Below are 8447 nucleotides of genomic sequence, written 5' to 3'. Positions count from 1 at the left end.
GAACTGGACTAAATTAAACTACCCCAGAATGGGGTGATTCAGGTATGCATGACTAATCTCAGTTTAGTGCCTCTGATTCTTTACAGCATGACTTCAAGATTCCCAGAAAGGGAATGGCTTCAGAGAGAATGGAAATGCTATTTTAATTGGCGATGCATGGGGCAACACACTAGGGAAGGTTGCATCCTGTTTCCTTCTTGTCACTAATCATTTGCCCCTGCATTATTTAAATACGGTAGGAAATTTAATAGCTTTTTTGTGTGTTAGATTGTAGCTCTCAAATAGAATCTGCCTCAACAAGACTCTCTTTCTTATACCACATGATGTTGGCGTTGTGAAAAACATTAGAACATAAGAATGTTCATATTGAAAGGATCTTAGAACATCAAACAAAATGGTAAATCTGGAAGGGACCTTAGAACTGAAGATATTAGAATGAAAGAGACCTGATAGTGAGCTCATCTAGTTCAGCTCCTTTCAGAGAGATGTGACCTCCATACTCACCCACAACTAGTTAGAAGAGTAGGGAAGGGCGGCTAGGTGATGCAGTGGATAGAGCCCTGGAGTCAGGGGGACCTGAGTTTAAATCTGGCCTCAGGCACTTAATAATTACCTAGCTGTGTGGCCTTGGGTAAGCCACTTAACCCCATTGCCTTGCAGAATGAGAAGAAGAAGGAGGAGGAGGAGGAGAAAGAAAGAAGAAGAAGAAAAGAGACTAGGGACTAAAATGCAGAGGTCCAAATGTCTGTTCCATGGCTTTTTACTCTGACTCAAAAGGAAAAAAAATATGTTTATAAAAGATGTACTTTCATAAGTAATTCATCACTAAAGTAAAATAAAAAATGTTACATTTGTAAAACTATAATAAAGTTTAGTAAGAACCAGCCCTGGAGTCAAGAAGACTACCTCCCCTGGAAAACTATATGACCTTGGGCCAATCTCTCACTTTCCCAATGACCTATGCAAAGCTGGTTCTGGTGGCTTCCAGTGAGTTCTCTCTGGCCCTAGAAAATCCAGGGAAGAGGGTATAAATCTAGTGCTGGGTTGTACCCATATCTACAACAGGTCTCCAAGGTGAATAGCTTCTGGTATGTTGGACCAGTCATTCTGTTCATATTATATCAGACCACTGAATTCAGATGGTTCTGGAAGAAATAGTGAGATTACTGTTTTTGATAACACCTGCTCACTTTAATCCACATTACTTTCATGTGATGACTTCACTTCCTTGATGTCATGGTCCTCTACAAGATCAAAGGACAACTTATTAAGATAAGTTGCCAGTCTAGAATAGTGGGAGGATACAGAAGTAACCCCAGTCTCGAAGTCTGTTGGGATTGCTTTCTTCCTTGCTGCTAAGAATGAATGGTCTTCCCTACATGAAGGGAAGGGGTGATGTTGTTGAGAGTGGGAGAGTTCAAGTTTAATTTTCAGTTTTCTTTGCATCCTCTTTGAACTCAATCTCTTCAAACCCTGCAGTCACTATGACTTTTAGTTTCCAGTCTTAAGAGAAAAGGATGGAAGAAGGCAACTCATTTTTTAAGTCTCTGAAGAACAAAGTGACATGAGGGGAGCTGGCATCATATTCAAATCACCCTGCTATGCTAGAGTCTTTGAGGAACTCTTCTTTGGGTAAGATCTAGGTGTTTCTCTCTTGGTTAAACTGAATTACCTCTCTCCAAGTGGGAGAGCTTCTTCACTCTGTATTGTCTGATATATATTCTCATGTGTATACTTTCTCCGACTTCTATTTTTCTACTTGGATAAATGGATTTCTTGTCTTAGTGTTGTGTGTACATTATGGAAATGGTATATTTGGGGGGAAAGTAGTCAACCCTTACATATAAAACTTGGGGGTACTGCTTCTCCCCAGAAGTTAGAGGAAATCTGAAAACTTCATCCCCTAGACTATTCTCTCTCTCTGTCTCTCTGTCTCTCTCTTTCTCTGTCTCTCTCTCTGTGTCTTTCTTTCTCTCACACACACAGAGTTTATCTACATATCTATATACACAAATATATAGTCTTAATAGTATATACTATATAACAATATTTAAGAGAAAAAACAGAAGTAATTGTAGCCCAGTACCCCTTCTTTCTAAGGAAAACAGTCTCCCAGCCCCCTGTTTCCCCTCCTAAGAGGAAATAAATTCTCCCTTGAAGAATAGTAGGAGGAGAATCTAGCCTACCTTTAGCTGAGTCACACAATAATAACCCCTCTCAACATGTGAGCCTAGCTACACATGGGGTCTTGCCAACTATATGATCATAAAAGTAATAGCAATAATAATAAATATTATTATTACTGATATTGAGAGGTAATATGGTATAATGGATAAGGAATCCACCTTGAATTCAGGAAGAACTCAGTTCAAATTGTGTCACTGGTTATATGATGCTGTGCAAGTCATTCAATCTCATAGTTCTCTAGGACACTCTTTAAGACTGATTTGCAGGGGTGGCTAGGTGGTGCAATGGACAGAGCACTGGCCCTGGAGTCAGGAGTACCTGAGTTCAAATCTGACCTCAGACACTTAATAATTACCCAGCTGTGTGGCCTTGGACAAGCCACTTAACCCTATTTGCCTTGCAAAAACCTAAAAAAAAAAAAAAGAAAAAGAAAAAAAGACTGATTTGCAAAAAGGTAGCATACCTGTGCTAGTAGAATAGATGGTATCTATTTTCATAGTTAGGAGTTCCTTAAGCTAATGGAATCACAGATTCATTTCCTAATCATGTCCTTAGATAGCCTAGGAATATCTTGTTTTGTTCAACCTGCACTTTCAATGTGCCGGCCTACAACATGGGAGCATTTGCCATGGATCAGTGCATGAAAGATAGGAGCATCTACTGCATAATTCTAGTAATATGACCCTGTCTTGTTAGATGCTAAATTTTACAGCTTGCTGTGATGAATTTTGTACTTTCTACTGTTACCTTAAATAATCTGCATTGATCACTGTTAAAGAATAACCCACTAGTAGTTTCCTGTGGCAATGACTTATTCCTTAATTGCTCTTATAAATCCCTTCATTTCCACAAATAAATCCTCATGGTTCAAACATTTATTTAATGTTTCTCTATGGTTGGTTGAGGTCAATTAATAGCATTTATCTCTCAAGGTTGTTGTGAGGATGAAATGAGATCATATTTACATGAGAGGCCAATCTTTTACTCTTATGGGTTGCAGAATAAGTATAATATAATAATATAATAATAATGAGTATAATAATAAAATATAATAACGTGGACTTTGAGGACCACATGAGGCCTGTGGGCTGCAGTTTGAACCCTCTTGATTTATAAAGTATTTACAAAGCATAGTGGCTACAGGAGAGGAAATATATAAATGTTAGTTTTTATTATTACTATCATCATAACATGGAGGGACTTTTGAGTGTTCTTAGATTAGATAATTTAAAGGCTATTTTATTCGACAGATCCAATCATCATAATTATCATCACCACCACCACCACCATCACCATCACCATCATCATCATCATTATCTTGTTTTTCTCATCTTTTTCACTAGGATTCAGAATGAAGTGTCTGGGGCAAGTCATTGCTTTTCTATTATTCTCTTATATTTAATATTCTATAGAGGCATGAAGACCTGAGTTCAAATCTGAACTCACACACTTAATTACCTAGCTGTGTGACCTTAGGCAAACCACTTAACCCTATTGTATAGCAAAAAAACAAACAAAAAACCCAAATAATATTCTATGTATAGGTAATATAATAACTTGTTTTTGTTGGTGAATAAAATTATTAGGATCTAAGCTGATCCTTGGTTGTAGTTGTTCAGTCATTTTTTTGTTTTGTTTTTGCAAGGCAATAGGGTTAAGTAACTTGCCCAAGGTCACACAGCTGGGTAATTAATAAGTGTCTGAGGTCAATTTGAACTCAGGTCCTCCTGACTTCAGGCCAGTCGTGTCCCACTCTTTATGACTCTTTATGAAATCCCCATTTGAGATTTATTAACAATGATAGTGGAGTTGTTAGTCATTTTTCTAGTTCATTTTACATGCTGAAACTGAGACAAGCAAGATTAAGGGACTTGTTCAGGGTCACATAGCTAGTAAGTATCTGAGGCCAGACTTGAACTGAGGAGGGTGAGTCTTCCTGACTCCAGGTCATGCATTATCCATTGTGCCACCTAACTGCCCAATGGTATTGCTAGAGCCCAACTGACCACAGTTAAGGTTTCTGGCAGCTCCTGTGACAGCTAGGTGATATGGTGGAAATGCTCTGGGCTTGGAGTTTGAAAGATATGAATTCAGATAAGACCTCTGATACTAACTGTATGACCCTGGACAAGTCATTTAACCCTGTTTGCTTCAGTTTCTTCATCTCTAAAATGAGATAATAACAGAATCTACCTCTCTGGGTTGTGGTAAGGATCAAATGAAATGTCTGTCAAGTTCTTAGCAGGCTGCAGGTAAATATTTGCTTCCAGCTTTCTTTTTACTGAAGTCATTTTAAGTTTTATAGTTCCTACTATATATAACACCATGTCTGTCATTTCCCTTCTTTGCTGTTGCCCCAGCTAGCTACTTGGGCAATGGGTTGAACTTTGGGGGAATTACTGTTATTATTATGATCTTTGTTGTTATTCATTATATTACTACTATTCTTATGTTATTATAAATATTTTTATTTAATAAGGCATTAACAAATATTGTTAAAAGGAATTTTCATCCCCCATTATATTTAATGCAATGTAGAGTTAGCTATTTAGGGATATTTTTGCTGGATACAATTTGATGTGACTGTGATTTAATTTGTTTGAACTGTTTATTTCTCTAGAAATTAAATTTATTGAGCAAATTTTGTCTTTTAGACATTCCAAATTGTAGCTCTAACATTTTCTATTTTAATATGTCTTCAATATAAGAATTTTTTAAAGTTATTTCTTTAGTAATTGGTAATGATGAACCTAGAAAACTTGATCTTCTCATTCTCTGCATTGCATTTTCTTTAATCAACTTAATCTATATGTAAAACCCTTGGCATATTGTCATGGATAGAAAGTGCTCCTTGAAACTAGGAAGACCTGAGTTCCAGAGCTGCCTCTCACTCATCCCGGTTATGTGACCTGTGCAGGTCAATTAACCTTTTAAGGCTCTAAAAACATTAAATTTCAAAAAATGTGTCAAGATGGAGTTTGCTATATACCAATGAAAGCATAGATCTATTCTTTATTGCATAATTTCATATTATCATCATTATTATTATTATTATTTAGGTTTTAGCAAGGCAAATGGGGTTAAGTGGCTTGCCCAGGGCCACACAGGTAACTATTAAGTGTCTGAGGACGGATTTGAACTCAGGTACTCCTGACTCCAGAACCAGTGCTCCATCCACTGAGTCACCTAGATGCCCCTAATTATCATTTTTTAATATCAAAACTTTATTCTTGTCTTTAGTACATTGGATGAGATGCCCAGTTAACTCTAACTTGAAGAAAATGAATTAAATATCACTACTTCCAACATCTCATTCTCATCAGTTACTTAAGATTTGATTGGGAACAGAATCCTCTCTATTTTAGGGACTTTGTGCACAAATGAAAAAGGAAGAGGGATTTTATCTTATCACTATGGTGAGTATCCCTACTGTTTTTTTTTTAAAAGCCCATCTAACCGTTTATCTTTCTCCTTTGGCAAGTTAGATTCAAATAAAAAATTCATGCATGAGTAGGTCCAGCTGTGCATCCTTCAAGAAATCCATAATGAATAAGGCATGGAATCATCACATTTTTTTGAAGTTTAACCTAATTCAAGTTTCCTTTATTTTTATGATTCTGGCAGGAGAGGCTCACTTACTATCAGCTATTTCAGAAAAAACAAGAAGTGATGAGTTGAATGCAGCTGAATTAAAGTTAAAAAAAACACATGGATTCAGTTATTCCTGAAGTACATGTTGTCTAAATTATAATTGCAACTTTCAGGTATTATTTATCAGAATATATTTGGCTATTTTCCAAGATACAAATACTTTGAAAAATATTGTGTGATATTTTTCCAATCTCAAATCACTCCTGATTTTCATCATTTCTCTCTCTCTCTTTTTTTGAATGATAAACTTTATTTTTTAAAAGAAATGTAGCTCCAATTTTTCTTTGTAACTTCATTAAACATAACTTCCTCTTCCACTCTTTGTTATAGCCAATATGACCCATGACCTCATACTTAATACTCCATCTCTTTCTCCTGTCTTCTTGCCTTTGTTTTGGCTATCTCCTACCTGAAATATATTTCTTTTTTTTAATTTTATTTTTTATTCTCATTTTGTACAAATGTTTTTACATTAATAAAATATTCTTGTTTAAGAGTAAATGAAATACCCCCTCCCCCCCATGAATATAGACTTGCTTGAGTGATAAAGGGGAGAGAAAAAAATTAAAATAAAAAAATAGTAATAATTGTAGGTATGGCCAGGTGGCGCAATGGATGAAGCACCAGCCCTGGAGCCATGAGCACCTGAGCCCACATCCAGCCCCGTAGACCCAACAACCACCCAGCCATGTGACATGCAAGCGACCTGATCCCCACTGCCCTGCAAAAACCAAAAAGAAGGAAAAAAAGATCCAAAATAAAATAAAATAGTAATCATAGTAGGGATGGCTGGGTGGCAGACAGAGCATTGGCCCTTGAGCCAGGAGCACCCGGGTCCAAATCCAGCCTCAGACACCCAAAGATCACCCTGTTATGTGGCCCCAGGCAGGCCACCCAGCCCCATTTGGCCTGCACCCTCCCCCAAATAATAATAATAATAATAATAATAATAATAATAATAATAATAATAATAATAATAAAATGTGCTTCAGTCTTTGTTCCAACTCCAACAACTCTGTCATGGGTGGATCACATTCTTTATGGTAAGTCCATCGCAAAAGTTACTTCCATATTTTTCCAACGTTGCCATTGCTGATCGCAACTCCCTCCTTTCTTATTTCTCCACTACCATGTAGTATATTTTCTCTCTCCTTTCACTCTGACTCTGCTCTAGGGTAGCTGAGTGGCACAGCAGACAGATCCCTGGTCCTGGGGCCAAGAGGCCCCAAGCCCCCCTACCACTCCTTAGGCCCAGAATCCACCTGGCCCCATGGTCTTGGACAGGCCTTCCAATCCCAGCCCCTTGCACGAAGTAAAAAAGAAAATGTGTTATATCTGACCATTCTCCCCCCATGGTCCATGCTCTCCTCCTTATTCACATCCCCACTCCTTCCCCGGTCCCCCGCCTCCTTTTTTACTCCAGATGTCTATACCCCATTGAGTATATATGCTGTTTCCTCTCCTAGCCACCTCTGATGAGAGCAAAGGTTCCCTCATTCCCCCTTGCCTCTCCCCTTCCATATCATTGCAATAGCTCATTGTAATAAAGAAAAATCTTATTATATGAAATATCGTAGCCTATTCCCCCTCTCCTTTTTCTTTCTCCCATTACATTTCCCCTTTTTTCTATTGATTCCATTTTTACAGCATATTTTATCTTCGAATTCAGCTTTCTCTTGTGCTTCAACTATAAAAGCTCCCTCTACCTGCTCTATTAACTGAGAAGGTTCATATGAGTATTATTAGTGTCATTTTTCTATGCAGGAATACATGCAGTTCATCATCATTAAGTCCCTCATAATTTCCCCCTCTCCTCCAATCTCCATGCTTCACCTGAGTCCTGTATCTGAAGATCAAACCTTCTGTTCAGCTCTGGCCATTCCAAAAGGAACATTTGAAATTCCCCTGGTTCATTGAAAGTCCATCTTTTTCCCTGGAAGAGGACATTCAGCCTTGCTGGGTAGTTCATTCTTGGCTGCATTCTAAGCTCTTTAGCCTTCCGGTATATTGTATTCCAATGTAGCTGCTGCTAAGTCCTATGTGATCCTGACTGCAGCTCCACGATATTTGAACTGTGTCCTTCTGGCTGCTTGTAATATTTTCTCTTTGACTTGGGAGTTCTGGAACTTGGCTATAATATTCCTAGGGGTTGGTTTTTTGGGATCTCTTTCTCGGGGGGATCAGTGGATTCTCTCCATTTCTATTTTGCCCTCTGCTTCTAGAATATCAGGGCAATTTTCCTGTAGTAATTCTTTGAAAATGATGTCAAGGCTCTTTTCCTGATCATGACATTCAGGTATTCCAATAATTTTTAAATTATCTTTCCTAAGTCTGTTTTCCATATCAGTTGTTTTTTCAATGAGAGATTTCACATTTTCTTCTAATTTTTCATTTTTTTTGGTTTTGAAGTATTGATTCCTGATTTCTGGTAAATTCATCAATCTCCCTGAATTCTATTCTTTGTATGAAGGATTTGTTCTCCTCAGAGAGTTTTCTTATCTCTTTTTCCATCTGGCCAATTTTGCTTTTTGAAGCATTCTTTTCCTCAATAACTTTTTTAACTGTTTTATCCATTTGACCTAAGCTGGTTTTTAGCATGCTATTTTCTT

This window comes from Macrotis lagotis, chromosome 3 (assembly GCF_037893015.1).
Source record: "Macrotis lagotis isolate mMagLag1 chromosome 3, bilby.v1.9.chrom.fasta, whole genome shotgun sequence".
NCBI classification, from domain to species: Eukaryota; Metazoa; Chordata; class Mammalia; order Peramelemorphia; family Peramelidae; genus Macrotis; species Macrotis lagotis.
Note: the sequence above shows the minus strand (reverse complement) of the source record.